This window comes from Neodiprion fabricii, chromosome 3, assembly GCF_021155785.1.
Source record: "Neodiprion fabricii isolate iyNeoFabr1 chromosome 3, iyNeoFabr1.1, whole genome shotgun sequence".
NCBI classification, from domain to species: Eukaryota; Metazoa; Arthropoda; class Insecta; order Hymenoptera; family Diprionidae; genus Neodiprion; species Neodiprion fabricii.
In genome coordinates, this window is record NC_060241.1 from 27257770 (window position 1) to 27274515 (window position 16746).

Sequence of the window (16746 nt, forward strand, 5' to 3'; positions counted from 1 at the left end):
GAATGTGCATTGGTTTCCCAACCCTATAATGTATCATTATGCCGATCCAACCGTAAGTTATTGGAATCCAAAGTGCTGGAGTGAATGTACAAACCGCTTGGCCCTGGTTGCCAGGCATTAATGAACGATATAAGCCGTGAATTCACTCGATAGCACTTTGGAACTCAATAACATGCCCGTACGTCTCTGTACGTAGGTTGAATTCAGGATCGTCATAACGGCACATGAACAGCTACCCAACTCGCTTCTACATATGCGTATACACGGACATGATCCTCCAACTTTTTTTCAGCAACTCTATAACTTGAAAAGCAGACTGACTATAACCGACGTAATTTGCAGATATCGTCACAGAAACGCGCAGATTTGTAATTGAGACTTGTACGGTGGTACTTGGAGAAAATCAATTAGCTTTTCCCCTCTCATCAATTCTCATATACCTAGGACAGGTACACATTCTTGAATGGGTCCATTAATAATGATTATAGAATAATTCAAGGTAAACTATAATTCTCTCGGCAAGCCGTGTACCGAGCGTAGGTTAGCTCCGACCATCCAACCTAGTCGTAGGACGATTTGGCAGATTTAAGCTCCCTGGAGGTTGACCGTCAGCTGTGCCCGTAAGTGCATTAGAATCAACGTTATTACATGTAATAAGCAGGTATTCATCGTTGGTGATTTGGTTTTACGCGTGCGGACCCGCAATCATGTAAATTCGTAAGCAATTGAATTTGTCGACGAGATGGAGGAGGACGACTGAACGTGTTCCCATCTGTACGTTGGAAAATAGACGTCCAGCTTTGCGAATTCGACAATTTGATTTCGGAACGATGTTCCCGACGATACCGGTGACACGAATCTTGTTTTCACAACCGGAACGCGAAGCGCAGGGGTTGAGGCGATAGGTTCCGCAGCTTGCACCGCTACTTCTCAATTTCTCTAGGGATTCCGCAAATAGAGGTACGTGAGCCACGTGCATATTGCGATATTTATTTGCTTACCTTTTTCTCCGTAGGTACACACAGGCGCACATCCATTCGTGACAATTTAGATCTATGCTGTACGCGCGTACCTTGAGATTACAGTAAAATTGTACGTTCACGCCGCACGTGTTTGGGCGTATATGATATGTGTAGAACGTACGTACGTAGGGTAGGTGTGTCGGTTGAGAGAAGGGGGCACGATATTCTGCATGAATAAAAACGTAACACTCAAAGGGCAGGAATTTAGTCGAGGGACAGTTAAGTACAATAAATGTATGGCCTTGTACTTTCAAGACTCGGCATCGAACGCCAGCCGCGAGGCAATATTGCTCTGCCTCTCTTTTTATGTTTCCTTCCGTTATTTTCACCGCTTCAAAGTTTTGAAAACATATACGAGTTTGAAGATATACTTTTCTTCGGTCACGACTTCTCTACGTGTAACCTAGTTTGGAAACTTTTTCATCGCCAGTTTACAATATCCTAATTATTGGATACTATCATTGTTGGCGGTTCATAAATATAACATAGATTTCCCATATTTCTTATCGAATGCACGTTTCTACGACAACATAGACAGAGCGAATTTCTGTGAACTCTCAAGGGCCAAAGTTGATACTCAAGGCAAATTATTGATTGTAAAAGTCCGCAAGTAATAAAAGAATCATATTATATTCCAAGTAGTACATATAGACGGAATCTAAAAGTGGTTAAAGAATTGTCTCGATGATGTATTTACCTTACTCGTTGACGTATTTCAAAACTATACTCTTCAATATCGGATATTCAGAGCTGCGTCGAGTTGTCTGTCATCCGTGGATAAGTCGATGCGGACAGAATCAATCCGCAATCAATGACCAAGGAAGATGGCAATACGTGGAAACCAAGAAGTGGGCGCCGATGTGGATTGTCTTGGGGTAGTAAAAGTTTATACGAGTAACAGTTTATAGCTTCTCGAGTACATACGACTGGGCAGAGCAGTATAAGGACGAGATTATGGGAGTAATAGTAAATAAAGTAGTAGGAAACTATATAGAAGATAAGACTAAAGGTCTACATTTTCTCCTCCTTTTACACAGATCTTATTCTTCCTTCTGTTTATTCTTCTCTGCTGCGAGGATGACTCCGGTTTTTACTGTAATCCTATTCTTGGTTGAATTACGCTCTTTCAAGCCGTATACGCCGTGCTTTTTATTCCTTACAACACATTCTTGATGGTTACTTAAAACTGGTCGTTACGCCAGACACGGACTATACAGGTATACACTACGCGAGGTGAGCTTTCTACGTGGAAGTAACCACTTCTGAAACTGACCATTCGTACCCCGTGAGTTTATTCTTAACACGGTAACAAAATTTGGCAAGATCTCGATCGTGATTCTTCCTTCAATTACCGTCAACGGTTCGCAATATCGTGTTCCATTAACGCTACATTTCAACAATTCACTATTCGTCATTGTCTGTGAATTGGGTTGAGAATGAAAAATTTCCAACGTTTATTTCAGCCGGTTATACGTAATAATTTCTCAGTGTATCTATAAAGTTGGCGTCATTTCGATTATGAATTTATGAATATCGCAAGCGCATATGCGAGGTTCTGTTGATTCCTGACAAACGTTTGCATCGCATCGAGTATCGAATTACTGTCGAAATCAAGAGTTATTGTTCGAATGCCGAATGTGATGAATTATTGTACCAACCAATTGCACGCGGGTTAGGTACTCAAGCGATTGGTTCTGACGTTATCGCCGCTGTGACAACTTAGTGTCGCTGGCATGGGCGCGTGGTAATTTTCTTTCGAGTTCCTTCGATAAAACGTTACTGGCATCTTTTTAAGTGTCGTAGCTGGGTATAGTGCCGGGGCTTGAGCTATTTATCTTGGCGGTCCAGTATGTGGCCGGGCTAGCTGGTGAGCATGGCGAATCACTCGGTTTACTTTATGCGTTGCAAATAGCTTTTTTACGGCCAAGTACCCGTTTTCCGCAGCATGAGCGCTCGTTAGCTCCCTTGCACGTGTGAAATTAATCCCATAACTCCGTGCGGTGAGAAATATACGGCAGACTAATACGCATCGCGCACACATTCCGATTGCCCCATAATCGGCGTGAATTTTATCTTATACACAACAAAACACGATCGCACTCATTTTTTCATCACAAGTTTAAGTATATTACAGTTATATATGGTATGTGTGAATGTGTATAAACTATTCCTCAAAGTGAGTTTTTATTTTAATGAATTTAGCCACACCGCGTGTCTGCAAATGGGAAATATTACGAAATGCAAGCCGATAACGTTAAATCAAAGCGGAGCGTAGCATTTGAATACATACAAATTGCATAATCGCAGAGCGATTTGCAGCGATGAAAAAGGTACTGTGTGCTGAATTATAGGTATAATACCGTGAAATCGCCAATATTGAAAATGATGCAATATTATCAACATGAAGAGATAGATCGCATATTCACGTGCTCGATATGTTTGGATATTTTAATGGAGCAGTTGTCATACCGGTAATTAAACTTTTACAATGCTGACGGACATGCCGGTTCGTGTATATTGATAGGGGCGGTGCCCGAGGCAACTCGTCGGTGGTTTAACCTCGTATCTGGTCCAGCGGATATAGCGACATTAGCAGTGCTTACTCTTGTATCGATTATATATCCGCCCGGGAGTTATGAGCTGTAGGCTATTAACGTCGTTAGACCCCCGGATCTAATTATTTCACCTCTGATCTTCCCGTAGAACTGCAGTACTTACCATGTTCAGCTTTTACGGTAATTGAGTGAAAATGAAAAAATGCAGTAAACCAACGGACGTTTAGAAAATTTTGAATATCCGATCTCACACTGTAAACAGCACACGTGTATGTATTGTACTCGGGAATGATTTAACCAGCGCGAAGTAAAAAGAAAACTGCAATGCCGAAGGTAAACTGCTCGACGTTTTATTATCTCGAAACGCTTTGCTGGCTGGATTTTCGAATGACTTTTATCGGTTCGATACGATTTCCCTTCTTTCCGACGAGAATTCACCGTCAAGAAAGTGAATATAACAAAGCTTACCGTGTATTTACCTCTTATTCCTCGCGATTCGATGTCTCACAATGATCAATGTCATAGGCAACTGAGTTTCTATACCGGTCCAGTCAAGCGTACTTGCACCGATCATGGATACATGCTACTAAAATAAAAATAAAGATCTCGCAGAAGACACGTTTATATACCAACTCACGTATGAGGCAATAATACGTAGTGGCGCATGTTGAAAATCTTTAATCGCCAACTATGAAATTCAAACCTTAAACTATCATCCGCTTCGTCAAAACGCTTCAGTTGTACGAATGTATTTGTTGCGAGTGACTTTGAGGAACTTTACATAATTATAAGATATAAAAACACATTGTATTCATTGTTAATTCTTCGCCTTGAATATCCGTGACAAATATACATTCTCCGCACACTGAATAAAAGAGCAGATTTTACTCAACACTGCAGGCAAAGAGGTACACGTCAGGTTCTTAGGTGAAATATACTTCGTAAAATGTATAATTTATCCTAGAAACAGTGAAAACGAATTTGGGTAGAGTAAGATCTGCTATATTTATCGTAAAAAATATAGTTGACATGGGTATTTCTTACCCAAAACCTTGATGCGTCTCTCCTTTCCTGCAATTTTCAGTAAAATCTGCTCATTTTCTTCTCTCCGCGTGAACAAGGAATTTCAAATTGATTGAATAAACCGTCGACCCGAACGTAAATTACCATGTCACGCGTAAAGAAACTCTACCGCCTCCGGACGCTAATTTGCAGTTTTTTTTTTTTTTTCAAATTTTAACCGAGCTAGTTCGTTGGCGCACGGAGTTCCTTACATAGAATTTACAGTTCAAGCAACGTATCCTCCAGTCATGTAAAATTCAGGGCGCGTAATCGTAGTTCGTACAATATCCAGACCATCCGAGCGAATCGGCACGTGTCTGCGTGCGAGGCGAGGCAAAGCACCCCAAGAAACACGATGGTGGGCCTACATTAAGGTATGTGCCCAACGTTGGTCACGCGTGCCAGTGTATCTTGTTGGTTAATTATTTTTTCACCGGGCTAGAAAGCGATTTGCCAACTGCGGTTGTTTCTGTAATTAAACTCCGAATATGGGATCGTCTCTCGTCTCTCGGCCTCGTAGAGAAACGAAGGCCTTCGGCCCGAAGGGTTTCCCCGAGATTCGACACAGCTATACGTACATGCTGGAACACACGCCTGCAAACGAGTTGTTTTCCTTTTGTTAACGGCGATGGTTTCATTCGGCCGAAACAGGGTTTCGTGTGTTTTGTAATCTAATACAGCTGCGGCAGTAAGAAGAGCAACTTTGCACTAAATATACAGGTATGCACATTATGTATTATATACATAGGTATAAAGCAGTCGCTCGAGTGTTGCTGCCAACTTTCTTGTTGAGGGTACTCAGCTCTAATCGATGGAAAGCGATAGAGTTAGTGTCGTTAGTGCCCGGCGCGTTTCACTCGGATCTAGAGCGCGCTTCTCCGCGCGGTGGCAAGTTAACATACACATAAAGGTACCTACCTACCCACCTGCCAACGACACCGTGGCATTAAGTATTTATCGTGTCAGCGTCACCTCATAAAAAAGCCAAATAAAGAGAAAAGGTTGCTGGATTGGCGGAAGAGCTTATCTCTCCCCTCGGCCGTTGCGAACTGCTCTTTAACGCGGTCCTTTCCTCCCTCGGCGAACCAGTCTTATTTCAGTTTGGTCCTTTAAAACGTCAGGGATCAACGGCGCCGGACCCTTTTAGATCTTGCTCACGTGCGGTTCCCTTAAATTTACGTATTCGCCGTTCGGGGGTCCGAAGCAATATAATGGAAGGACGGCCAACTGCTCGAGGCTAGCGAGATATTCCCCGTTCTCCTCCCCTCGGACCTCTCATTTCCTCACTTACTTCTCTTTCTCTATGTATACACACGTATACATATGTCCTTGTACATGATCCATACATACGTACGTACGTATGTATACATATATATGGAGTTGTATATATGTGTATGTATGTGTCCGGGATATACGGGCTCGCCGGGATATAAAGGGGAACCATTGGGACCGAGTGTACGCTTTGATGTCTCGACGATCGACGCTGGGTATCCAGGGATACCTACATAGTTTCGACGGATCGACCCTCCAGATATTTTCAAATATATCCATCTTCCGAATCCGTGAGCCCTGTTGGCCGACGTTAGAGCTCCGCGGCTACTCGATCATTTGATTGATAATTCATCACCCTCCTAATAAGAAGGGGATGCGGTGCCGTAAGCACCAGAGGCTGCAAGAAAAGCACGATCATTGTTATTGCGTATAAATATTCATGAGTCCTTTTTTCATTCCATCGTTATCTACACGTATATACTACGTATATATATATGTATGTGTATACTCAACTTGGGATAGTGATACGGGAGAAGATATATGGGTGCAGGGAGTGATTTTATACTCCTGAAAAGCTGAAACACGTGCGACGCGGAGGAATGAAAAGAGACATTTTTTCAAAACTCGTCGTCACGGTAGCAGCGTTGTAAATACAGATTTCTTAACTCGATGAAAAAATCAGCCTACGGTATACGACAATCATTCGCGACCCCGAATCGAAGGAAGGTTTCATTTCGCCACCGAGCTGTTAAAAAGCGGGTTCGCGATGCGAAGTATAATCTTGATAGGGTGCACGGCTGCTCACTTTCGGCCCTTCGTCATCTCCCAGCCCCTACTTCCTGCCCGTTTGCCGCCTTTGCGCCGAAGAGAGAGCACTTGTATCGATTATCGAGTAGAGAATTGAAAGTGCACGCTCTGCTGGATTCGGATTTCGAATGCTGTTGTTCCTCCGAAGAAAAGGAAGGAGATGGGGGGTGGCGGTGGGGGCGGGGGTGAGGGGCGGGGGACGAATGCAGGGCACACAAGGAGACGGCAAGGTCCGAAAGTTTTTCCAAAACTTTTCTCGCCCCGCTTTGTCGGCCGGGGTGCGCCAAAAATTCTCGTACTTGGAGAGCGAGAAACAAAGCTCTATGTAACTACTACCAGCCCGCCTTCGTTCTTTCGCCCCCCTCGCCGGGCTTGAGTATAAGCTTTTGTTTGGATGATTCGGAGCCGGTGTAGTTGGGCTTGCCCAAGTCGAGAGAAGAAATACATTCGCGTGGTTGGGCGGGGAACGTTCCTTGTTCGTTTCGCCCCGGTATCCTCAAACAGCCCGATTCCACCGGTAGCTCTCATGTATAATACCTACTTGGAAGTGAAGCCGATGCTTGTTTGCGAGGATTCACCGCGAAGAGAGTCATCCTCTGTGTACACGGCTGATTCCATTTCACCTCCGGAAAAGGCAACGGTCTTCGAAAAAGGAGGAAAATGCGTTGCCGGCGAAAAAGAAGAAAAAGCGTGAAAATGTTGACAAAAAATTGGGGAAAAAAAAAGAAGACGATCTTTCAAAGCCATGCCTTCCTGTGGCGTTAATGCTACGACTCGGGGTGCAGGTTATCTTCAGCCGTTTGCATAGAGAATCTTTTCCTCGTAGTTTGGTCTTTGCTTGATGCAAAGTTGGGTTCAGAGAAGAGCTGCGAAACCGAGACACGAAAGAGGGACGAAGCAGCGAAATACCGGGCGAGACTTGAGAGAGAAAGAGAGAGAGATAAAAAGAGAGAGAGATACAGGAGCGAAAACTGGTGTGGTTTCTTCCTACGTACCGTACAACTTGTTTGGTCTTTTTGGGCTGTTTATTTATTTAGTTTTTCTCTACCTCCAGTGCGAATTATTTCTTTTCTCGAAATACGAGTATTGCTGTAGCTAAGAATGTTATTCACTGCCACGGTCCACCTACCCCGGCACCCCAGCTTCCATGCAGGATGCAAGTGAGAGGTTAGCATCGTCCCGAGTTTCTGGTAAAATGTATTCCGTGAGCTCCGCATTTTATAACACTGAAGTTTAGGAGCCTTTACGACAAACTAAAGGCGGAATACCGTATACGGAGTATTCTATATCAACTTGAACGAGAAAATGCTACGTTTTCCCTAATCCCCTTTTCATTTGTTTCGACAAAATATTTATCCTTGTAAGAACAGATTCCACGATGCACATCGTATTTTTAACACATTGAAATTTTATTTTAATAAAATCAAACGTAATTTTAGAATGATTCTTTCACCACAGGTTTCGATTTATTTTTATTCTTTACATCGCGATTCCAAATCGAGTCAAAAAATCTAAAGTAACTCATGGTTGATCCTTTATTTTTCTGCATGAATTTTGTATGAGGTTGAAAAATTCAGGAACGTCTGTAATACGATTTGACATGGAATGCGCCATACACATATATTATTATATATGTCATGCATCTAACTGTATTTTGTTTGGAGTTTTGGAATGAACATAAATTATTCGCGCAGCGAGAGAGCCTTATGAATCACGCGTGCTTCCGATGTCGGATATGATCGTTTATTCTGCAACGGAACACGATACCGCTTTTCCGTATATAAACAGCAACGATGATATCTACATATACCCATCCAACAAAATGCGTCAACTTTTTCAGGGAAAGAGAGATACAGAAAAAGCCAAAAAGACGTCCAAGTTTTGCTTTTCGTATACGTTGCAGTGTTGAGTAAAAGTGTTAGTTCTCGTGAAGTGCCATGAAACGTATTGACGATATTGATATCGGTAAATATGTTACATGGTACAGCTCTTTTTCATTTCCAATTTATTTATTTCATATTGCAAATGCATTTTTATTTTTTCGATAGTACTACAATATCTTTTGACTTCTTTATTGTTGTTTATATAATACATATATATATATATATATATATATATATATATATATATATATATATATATATATATATATATATATATATATATATATATATATATGTATTTACCTGTATAAGTGTTCACACTAAATATCTTTCTGGTTCCCGTATAAGTGCGGCGATTATTTTGGCATAAGAGTGGTTCTGGTATGCCCGTAACAAGATTGGCTGAAGAATTTTCCATACACGTGGGTTGGATATATAAGTACGATAATTGCAGAATTTATAAACTTCACATTGAGCAAGTTTCAACCGCAACAAATGTACATGTACATTAGGGTGGCACAAAAAGGATTTTTTTCACTTTTTTATCCTCTAGAATGTTGATAAAAATAAAAATCCATCTCAAAAATGAGCTCTTAGCTCAAGCTAACAAGTCACTCTTTGAATTTTTATTTTCCATTTATTTAGCATCTGAAAATTTCACTTTTCATTGAAAGTTGAAATACTCGTGAACTACGAAACAATTTTCAAATTCATGCATAGATCCTTGAAGCTGATTCTTCAAATTTTCCAAACCTCTATAAGAAAGCATAGTTGTCATCATCAGAACACTATTAGGGGTGAAAAAAAGCTTCTTTTTAACCACCCTAATGTACGTACATACATTCAATGTCTAGAAAATGAAAACCTTGTAATCGATGATTAGTCAAGATAGTTACAACACTTAATTATTTTGCACAGTGAGGGCTTAATGTTTGTACTTACGACGTTACAAGGTGTCTCTGTATTTATACCTTGTGCATCTATTTACTGCACGAGCATTCGTATCATTCCCAAACTTGCTCTCCACCGCTTCATTCTCAAAGGTATGTATGTCCAAGATATTTAGCTGATGAACACTCGAATAAACGATTTTTAAAATGCTACTTTAACCACAGATAGGTTTTAATTAACCGCTACAAGCCTCTCTTGACTCATTCGCACAGGTGTTATTGTAAAGCGTATGTATACATATAATTACACGGAAAATTAGATTATTGTTCGTATATACATAGTCTTAATTTAAATAACGATAATAATCTTAATAACAAGGATGATGAAAAGTGTGAGCGTCAAGTCTACTGCGAACAAGTTCTCTTATTTAACCCCAGTCGAGCGGAAAGCGATATTGCAATTCACGAGTCTGAGAAGTAGATTGACTTTCATTGTCCCGCACGCGATTCGCTATCATGGCTTCCAATATTTTACGTGTTTTATAGAGATTATAGAAATTTCGAAGCCTTTTCCCCGGATCTCAAACCCGTAGACTGGGGTATAAGGTATATGTGTAAGATGGAAATCAAAACTCTATCTCGAGCAATAAAACAGCGAGGGGTGGACGAAAACACATAAATTGTCGTCTTTGGCAATTTCACTACCTACGGGAATTACCTCTAGCAGTTATTTGCAACGATCTGTTCCTTGACGGCTTTGGAATGCAAAATAAAAAGAATGATGATGAGAAAAGAAATGACGGTACGTCGGGAACACAGACACGTTTTACGAGTACCGCACTGACGTAGTTTGCTTAGAATTATTATTATTTTCAGTAAAATTACTGAACGTACAAATACAACGTCTACAACGAAAAACGTATTATATGACACATATTCACCCAGCTGAAAATACGTGTTATTTTGATTTCTGCTTATGCGGTGTGCGGTATTAAAGCCACACGTCAATCATTGGCGGCGATTTTTCTCAAAGTATATACAGTGGTACGTGTATAATTTTCGTTTCCCGCAGAGTCCTTGGCATATGAAAATATAGCGGGACAAATGAAAGTTTGACGAACGTGTAGCAATTTGAGTACGAAAGAAAATTCCTAGCTGTAATATAATAATGGCAAATACAATGGGAAAGAGAAACTTATACACTGAAGCCGGCAATCGATATTATATGTAGAATCCATGGTGCTAGTGAAGATACCTCGGGTGTCAAGGCATTTCAGCTCTCGGAATATGACATACCTATACCCAAGTATGAAACAAGTGACAGAATATTGCGAAGCGTACGATCAACATAACTGGATTGTAAAAATGTGGGTAGGATCGGCTGCTCGACCGTCAGCCAAGTGTCGTAAAGAAAGGAAAAAGAAATCGGTCATTCGGGAACGGAGAAAAAGAGCTTTCCCCGACTGTTCCTTCCTTCGCAAACTGTATACGTATACCTGCACGTAAATATTTACCCACCACCTACCCACCTTATACCTAGCCGCGACCAACTCGAAACGGCCGAGGTTCCATATGAAAGGTTTTTCCAAAAGCGATTTTGTATTACCAAACTTTTTAGTGACCAAACTTCTTTTTTTCTTACCTACGCTAGCGGGTGTTAAGCCCTGGTTGGCCTTTGTTCGCGACGAGGTTGCACACCGACGAGTCACGGGGCGAGGCTTGAGGTCGCAAGCTCTCTCGGCTCTACTCTGCAAGCTCTTGAAGCTCCGCTTCCCTCAAAGCGTGCAGCCTCCTTCGTTGGCTTTGAGTCACAGCAGCCGGATCACTTAATAGCTGACGGAGATAAATACTCCGTGGAAGGGATGAGGGATTGGGAAGGAGGGGAGGGTACGGGACCCAGGCACAGATGCAAAACTCGGTCCGGCTCCGTTTCCGTCGATCCAACCTTTTTGCATTGGCAGCTCCATCCATCACAGTCACTCCGCGAGTTTCTTTGTTTTTCAAACTCGAAACTATTAGCCCCCCACCGAGGGTGTGTCTTGGCTTCGAACGGAGGAAAGAAAATGTTGCAAACGACTGTTCCGGCCTGAGGATTGAACTTCATTCGACTTTTTGCTCGCTACTTTTTATTTCCCCACCGCATTTCCATCCAGAGGAGAGAGGGAAAAAAGTAAAGCCCTCCCTCCCTGCTACGCCCCTCCGAAGTCCGATGAACGGTACCGGCGGACCAGCTTCTGATACTTGAACTGCAGTACACGTATAGCCGCGTACAATGCCTTGGCTTTCTTGCAGGCATTGAAAAAGAGAGAAGTGAAATAATAATAGGAAACCCAGTGAGGATTGTTACAATAAGCTGATATCTTAAGACCGGACGAAACTCCGGCAAAATTTATGGCCTGGGGAGCGAAAAAGAATAATGAAAAGTAATGATAAAAAAGAAAGAAAGAGAGCGAGAGGGAGAGAGAGAGAGAGAAAAAGAAAGAAAGAAAGTAAAATAAAAGTTGGTACACGAATCCGTTTCCCAACAATAACACCGCAGGCGTGAAGTTTCAATACGAACGTCCTCCGAGAAGCAGGTGGCGTGTTGAATTAGTTGCTGGAAAACCGCGTGGGAAATTATATCAAACTGTGTGCTTTTCAGGGTGAATCAGTTATTGAATTTAATAATTGTCATTGCGTAATTTTAGCAGTCAGGTTTGTGCGATATCTGAACCGGTACGTATAATTACATCGAATTTTGATCCCTATTACGGTGCAAAGATTATTCACATCTGAAAAATATCGATTGCAAAAAATTTAATGATCCAAAATTTTATTGTTTTTGTATTAATACGCAGACCGTTGATCAACACGTTTCCTTGAAATTTATAATACGTGCGTCTTTAAATGTGATATTGTCCAATAAACGTGGTGTTCTCGAAACAGGCTTTACATCTATGAACTGCTACTTTTTGGTTTGTCTCGTTTCACCGTAGATCAAAGCCTTGTCGATTCCGGCTCAACCACGAACGACCGAAAGCTCGCGTTCCGGCGAAGGTTTTATTACCAGCTTTGACACATTGATTTGTATCAAACAAAGGCTACTTGGATTCTTCGAACTGTGCCAGAAGGGTGGATACCATTGAATGTTAATAATTAAATATTTTAACATCAACTTCAACATGCATTCCAGCCCACGCCGTTGACGTTCTGAATCATAATTATGTAAAAGAAGACGTTGAACGTTGGGAGTTTCAAAGCTCTCGAAAACGAAGTTTGAAGTAATTGGACAAATTATACCCGCCAGCGGTGTAGAAATATTTATATATTTTGTTTAAACAGTAAACATCCAATTACCATAATTCACTCAACACTGGCACCGAAGATTGCACCTGCAAGTTTCTCTGCGACCGCGTGAAAAACACCAACTTTATACCTACGTCTACAATGCGCAGAGACGTACAATTGTTTTTGTAAACCGTAAATAACCGCAGATTAATGGATTCGCGACTCAAAATTTAATCTGAATATACCTATATACCAACTTTTTTCACAACAAGTGAAGGTGATTCGCATCATGTGACACTATAACTGTCAACGCAAATGTTTAATGCAGTTAATGCTTGTGGGTACGAATTTCTCAAAGTCAAATCTGCACTTATTTGTAGGGTTCGTTGTTAAATTTAACAATAATGTGGTATACTCAACATTGAAACACTTATTATTATATACATCGAATTGAATAAATAATGCATTATGTCCTGCAATGGTACATCACAGATATATCAAGCTTACTTTTTTATCATTTATACTATTTATTTATAGTACTGCCGGTCTTCGTACGTGCGTTAATTGTATTCACTCTCTCGTTTTAACAATTCTGTAGTATATATTACGGTGTTTCAAGAAAAATAATTAGCAATTTTACACCGTGGCACCCCCTAAAGTTTGCTTAGGTCAAAAGAAAGGTTCTGGCAAACGACGCGTGTTCTACGTTACGTGGAACATCACGCTCAGTCCATTTTTCAGGTTTATATATTTTCTTAAATTTGTGAGGAATCGTGAACAACATTTTTTTTATTGCTTACATTAATCATAACATCAATTTACGTTACAAAGAAGATGCACACTTGTAATATCAAGTTTCCAGTTGATGTTTGAGAAATATATATTGACGATCATTCATCATTAATTCAATCTCATAATAATAGTTATAATTTAAAATGAACTTTTAATTTAGGAGAATAAGATACCCGGATGACATATTGCTGTGTTATGGCTCGCGATCTTTGGGTCGAATATAAGTGTCAGGAAAGAAATAATAATTGAAGTCCTACAACGTGTTTCTTTAGAAATTAAAAACAATGTGAAAAAGGGATGGACCAAATGCACGCGATCTTCCACATATATAACGTAGAACGGTCATCTTTTGACAGAATCTTTCTCAAGACCAAACTTTTTGGCGGGTGCCACAGTGGAAAATCGCAAATTATTACTTACCGAAACACCCTAATGTATGCCTCATTACATTTTTGATTATCGAAGATTGATCATTTTTATACATACACACCGCGGGTGTCATATCATTTTTATCGTTATCCGTGAAACTGTAAGTTTTAAGTGTATAAATTCAGCATTTGATTATATCTCGCTACAAGAATTAAAGCATACGTCGTAACGTTCGGAACAAGGTGGACCATGAAGCACTAACGTATAATTTGTACTTTTATGAATTGTACGTAGTTGGATAACTTATATACGCGTTCGGTTGAATCTTCGGAGCTAAGCACAGAATTCATAGTTTTGGAAACGTTAAATAACAAAGATATCGTTACGTTTTCAACGGCACTGAAAACTCGCGGGATCTCAGTGTCTGTGATTAAATTAGACACCTTCGCACATGACCGCTGCCAGATTTTGATAACAAAAAGACACGCGACAGCCCCCGAAACTCATTACGAAAATTAAACGGCAATTAGCAAGTAGGGGTTGGACGCGTTACGGAGCTAGGCGGAATAGCGAAAAGGTACGTACCTAACGATGAGTCATGTCTGCATTTGAAATACGGAGGAGATAACTCACTCTCGGCAAAGGATTCCTAGGAATGCGCCGATTTTGATAACATTTTTAATAAAGTTCAGACACGACCTCTACCAGTTCACGCGTCATTTCCCATTTCCTCTCCTCGCATCCTGCCACACCCACGGCATCCTCTTCCGTTCGTCCCGAGTGCGCGGCTTGAACCTGGATTCTAGGTCATTTGTGTCACCAATCGCTGGTGCGTCGCGCTCTCGTGGAAGACTGAGACTTATCGATGGAGGGCGATAGAAAAATATTGTCCAACCGCTCCCTCCCGAGCCCGGAAGCAATGGGTTCGAAGGCTCCTGAGGATCCGGAAGGTCTCGGCGTCATTCTTCTCTTTCGTTGATTCATATTTGAGCCACCGGGCATGATTTTCTCCGAATACGGTCAATGTAATGCAGCGATAGTTTTTCGGCCTCCGCTTTTTTTCCCGGATTCCGGATCGCCTCCCCGGAATATTTTTCGGGGGTGTGAAACGTTTTATTTTCTCAAAACCTTTCGCCGGAAGTTTTATACCCTCGCGCATTCCTCCGTAAGCTATACAAACGCTGCAGAGGAACCGGGATTATTTTTACGAATAGCCATATAGCGTTTGTTTTTTCTCCCGATACTTTCTCTCCCTCCTCTCGCCAACTTGGGTTTATAATAAAGTCGGGTGAATCGGTGCACATTCGAGAAAATTGACGGGCAATAATTCGAGGGACGAAAGAATAAACCTTACACACGGTGATTCTCGCTCCTTTTTTCGTTCTTTCCTTCCTTCCGTCGATTACAATGGTAAAAAAAATATGTGTATTTATTTTTTTCCGATGCCGGAAGTACCGGGCAAAAGAGCGATACTTGGATGAGTGCCATGTGATTTCAACCGTTTGCTGAAGTTGGCGGATTAAAAAATCGTGCTGTAGTGAAATCATTCGTTAAATTGCATACTTGTACTTTATTTGTGATGTTGAAGAATACGAAGTGTAACGAATCGTTCGAAAAGCGAAGCATGCATTGTATTGCGATAACGTTGCTCTAACACCATCATACACCCGTACAAAGACACGCCAGACTGCAAGGTGGAACAGAAGGCGTGACTGGCGACATGTGAGCGCGAACGTTATTTCCCTTTCATATTGTTTTCTCAAACCTCTACATTTCCTCTTGGATCCAGTACTTTTATATAAAAGAAGTGAATTGCATTTTTATTACAACGTTTGATCAACACGAGATGGCGGGCAGGTTTTCAAAGTTAGACAGAACAGAATTCTCCGAACGTAACAACGTTGAAGTTGAACATTTATGAGGAGTAGTCTCAAGACTCTCACTTACATCGACTGTAAGAGCGAATATAAAACGAAGCCATTTTTAGATATTTGATATTTTGAAGCATAAACGGCAGTCCGTTTCTAAAATCTAATAAATTTTGTATTCCAGTGAAAAAACTTATTATTTGTTCTTTTCCAATTATATCAGAAAATTTCAATTGTTCATAGTAGTATTCAGGCTCCCTGAATGTGAATTTGAAGAAACGAAATCCGAAGAGAAAAAAATAAGAAAACGGCGGATCCAATAGGACAACTTAAGATAACAGAAGTATTTTGACTTGCTCGACTAAAATGCGCACAAAACTTTGTCGAATTTATCCGAAAATTACTTATTGGGATACGATTTCCAGTCGCGTTTACTGATTAAAAATCTGAGTACTTTTTTCGTCGTATACGTAAATCTTATAGATCCCATGTCCCGAATTAAAAAGGTAAATACCATTCGATGTGCAAAGTTTTTTCCCCGCACACCCGCCGATCCCGTATAAGGTACCTCTACAACATGTACCGAAACCGAAGTCGGAGAGATCTTGGTACACCTACACAGAAGCTGGGTAAAAGTCGGTCGTCAGAGTAACTTCTCGATGTTATCCGACAGGTACCTTACGTTAGACCCGGTACCATTAGTTATATTATAATGTATCACTCCGTGGATTCGCGGATGCTGAGCAACCGGAACGTGATGAACGATACAGGACGCGGTATAACGTTGAATGAAAATGAAACGTCAGCTGACAGACTTTGCCGTTGAGAGGACAAAGTTATCTCGCATATACAGCTCGTGCGTACCTATATGCGCGCGTGTGTGCAGCGTGTACGTACGTTATATACACCCACCAACCGTTTGGAGATGTGCTTAATACGAAGTGATGTTGTTTCAGACC

General features: G+C 41.1%; 1 protein-coding gene across 2 annotated transcripts in view; it reads right to left on the minus strand.

Annotated features, from left to right (window-relative positions):
- LOC124179163 (cytadherence high molecular weight protein 2-like) overlaps positions 1-16746 on the minus strand; it is a 78777-nt gene that overhangs the window by 8278 nt on the left and 53753 nt on the right. The window lies entirely within an intron of this gene.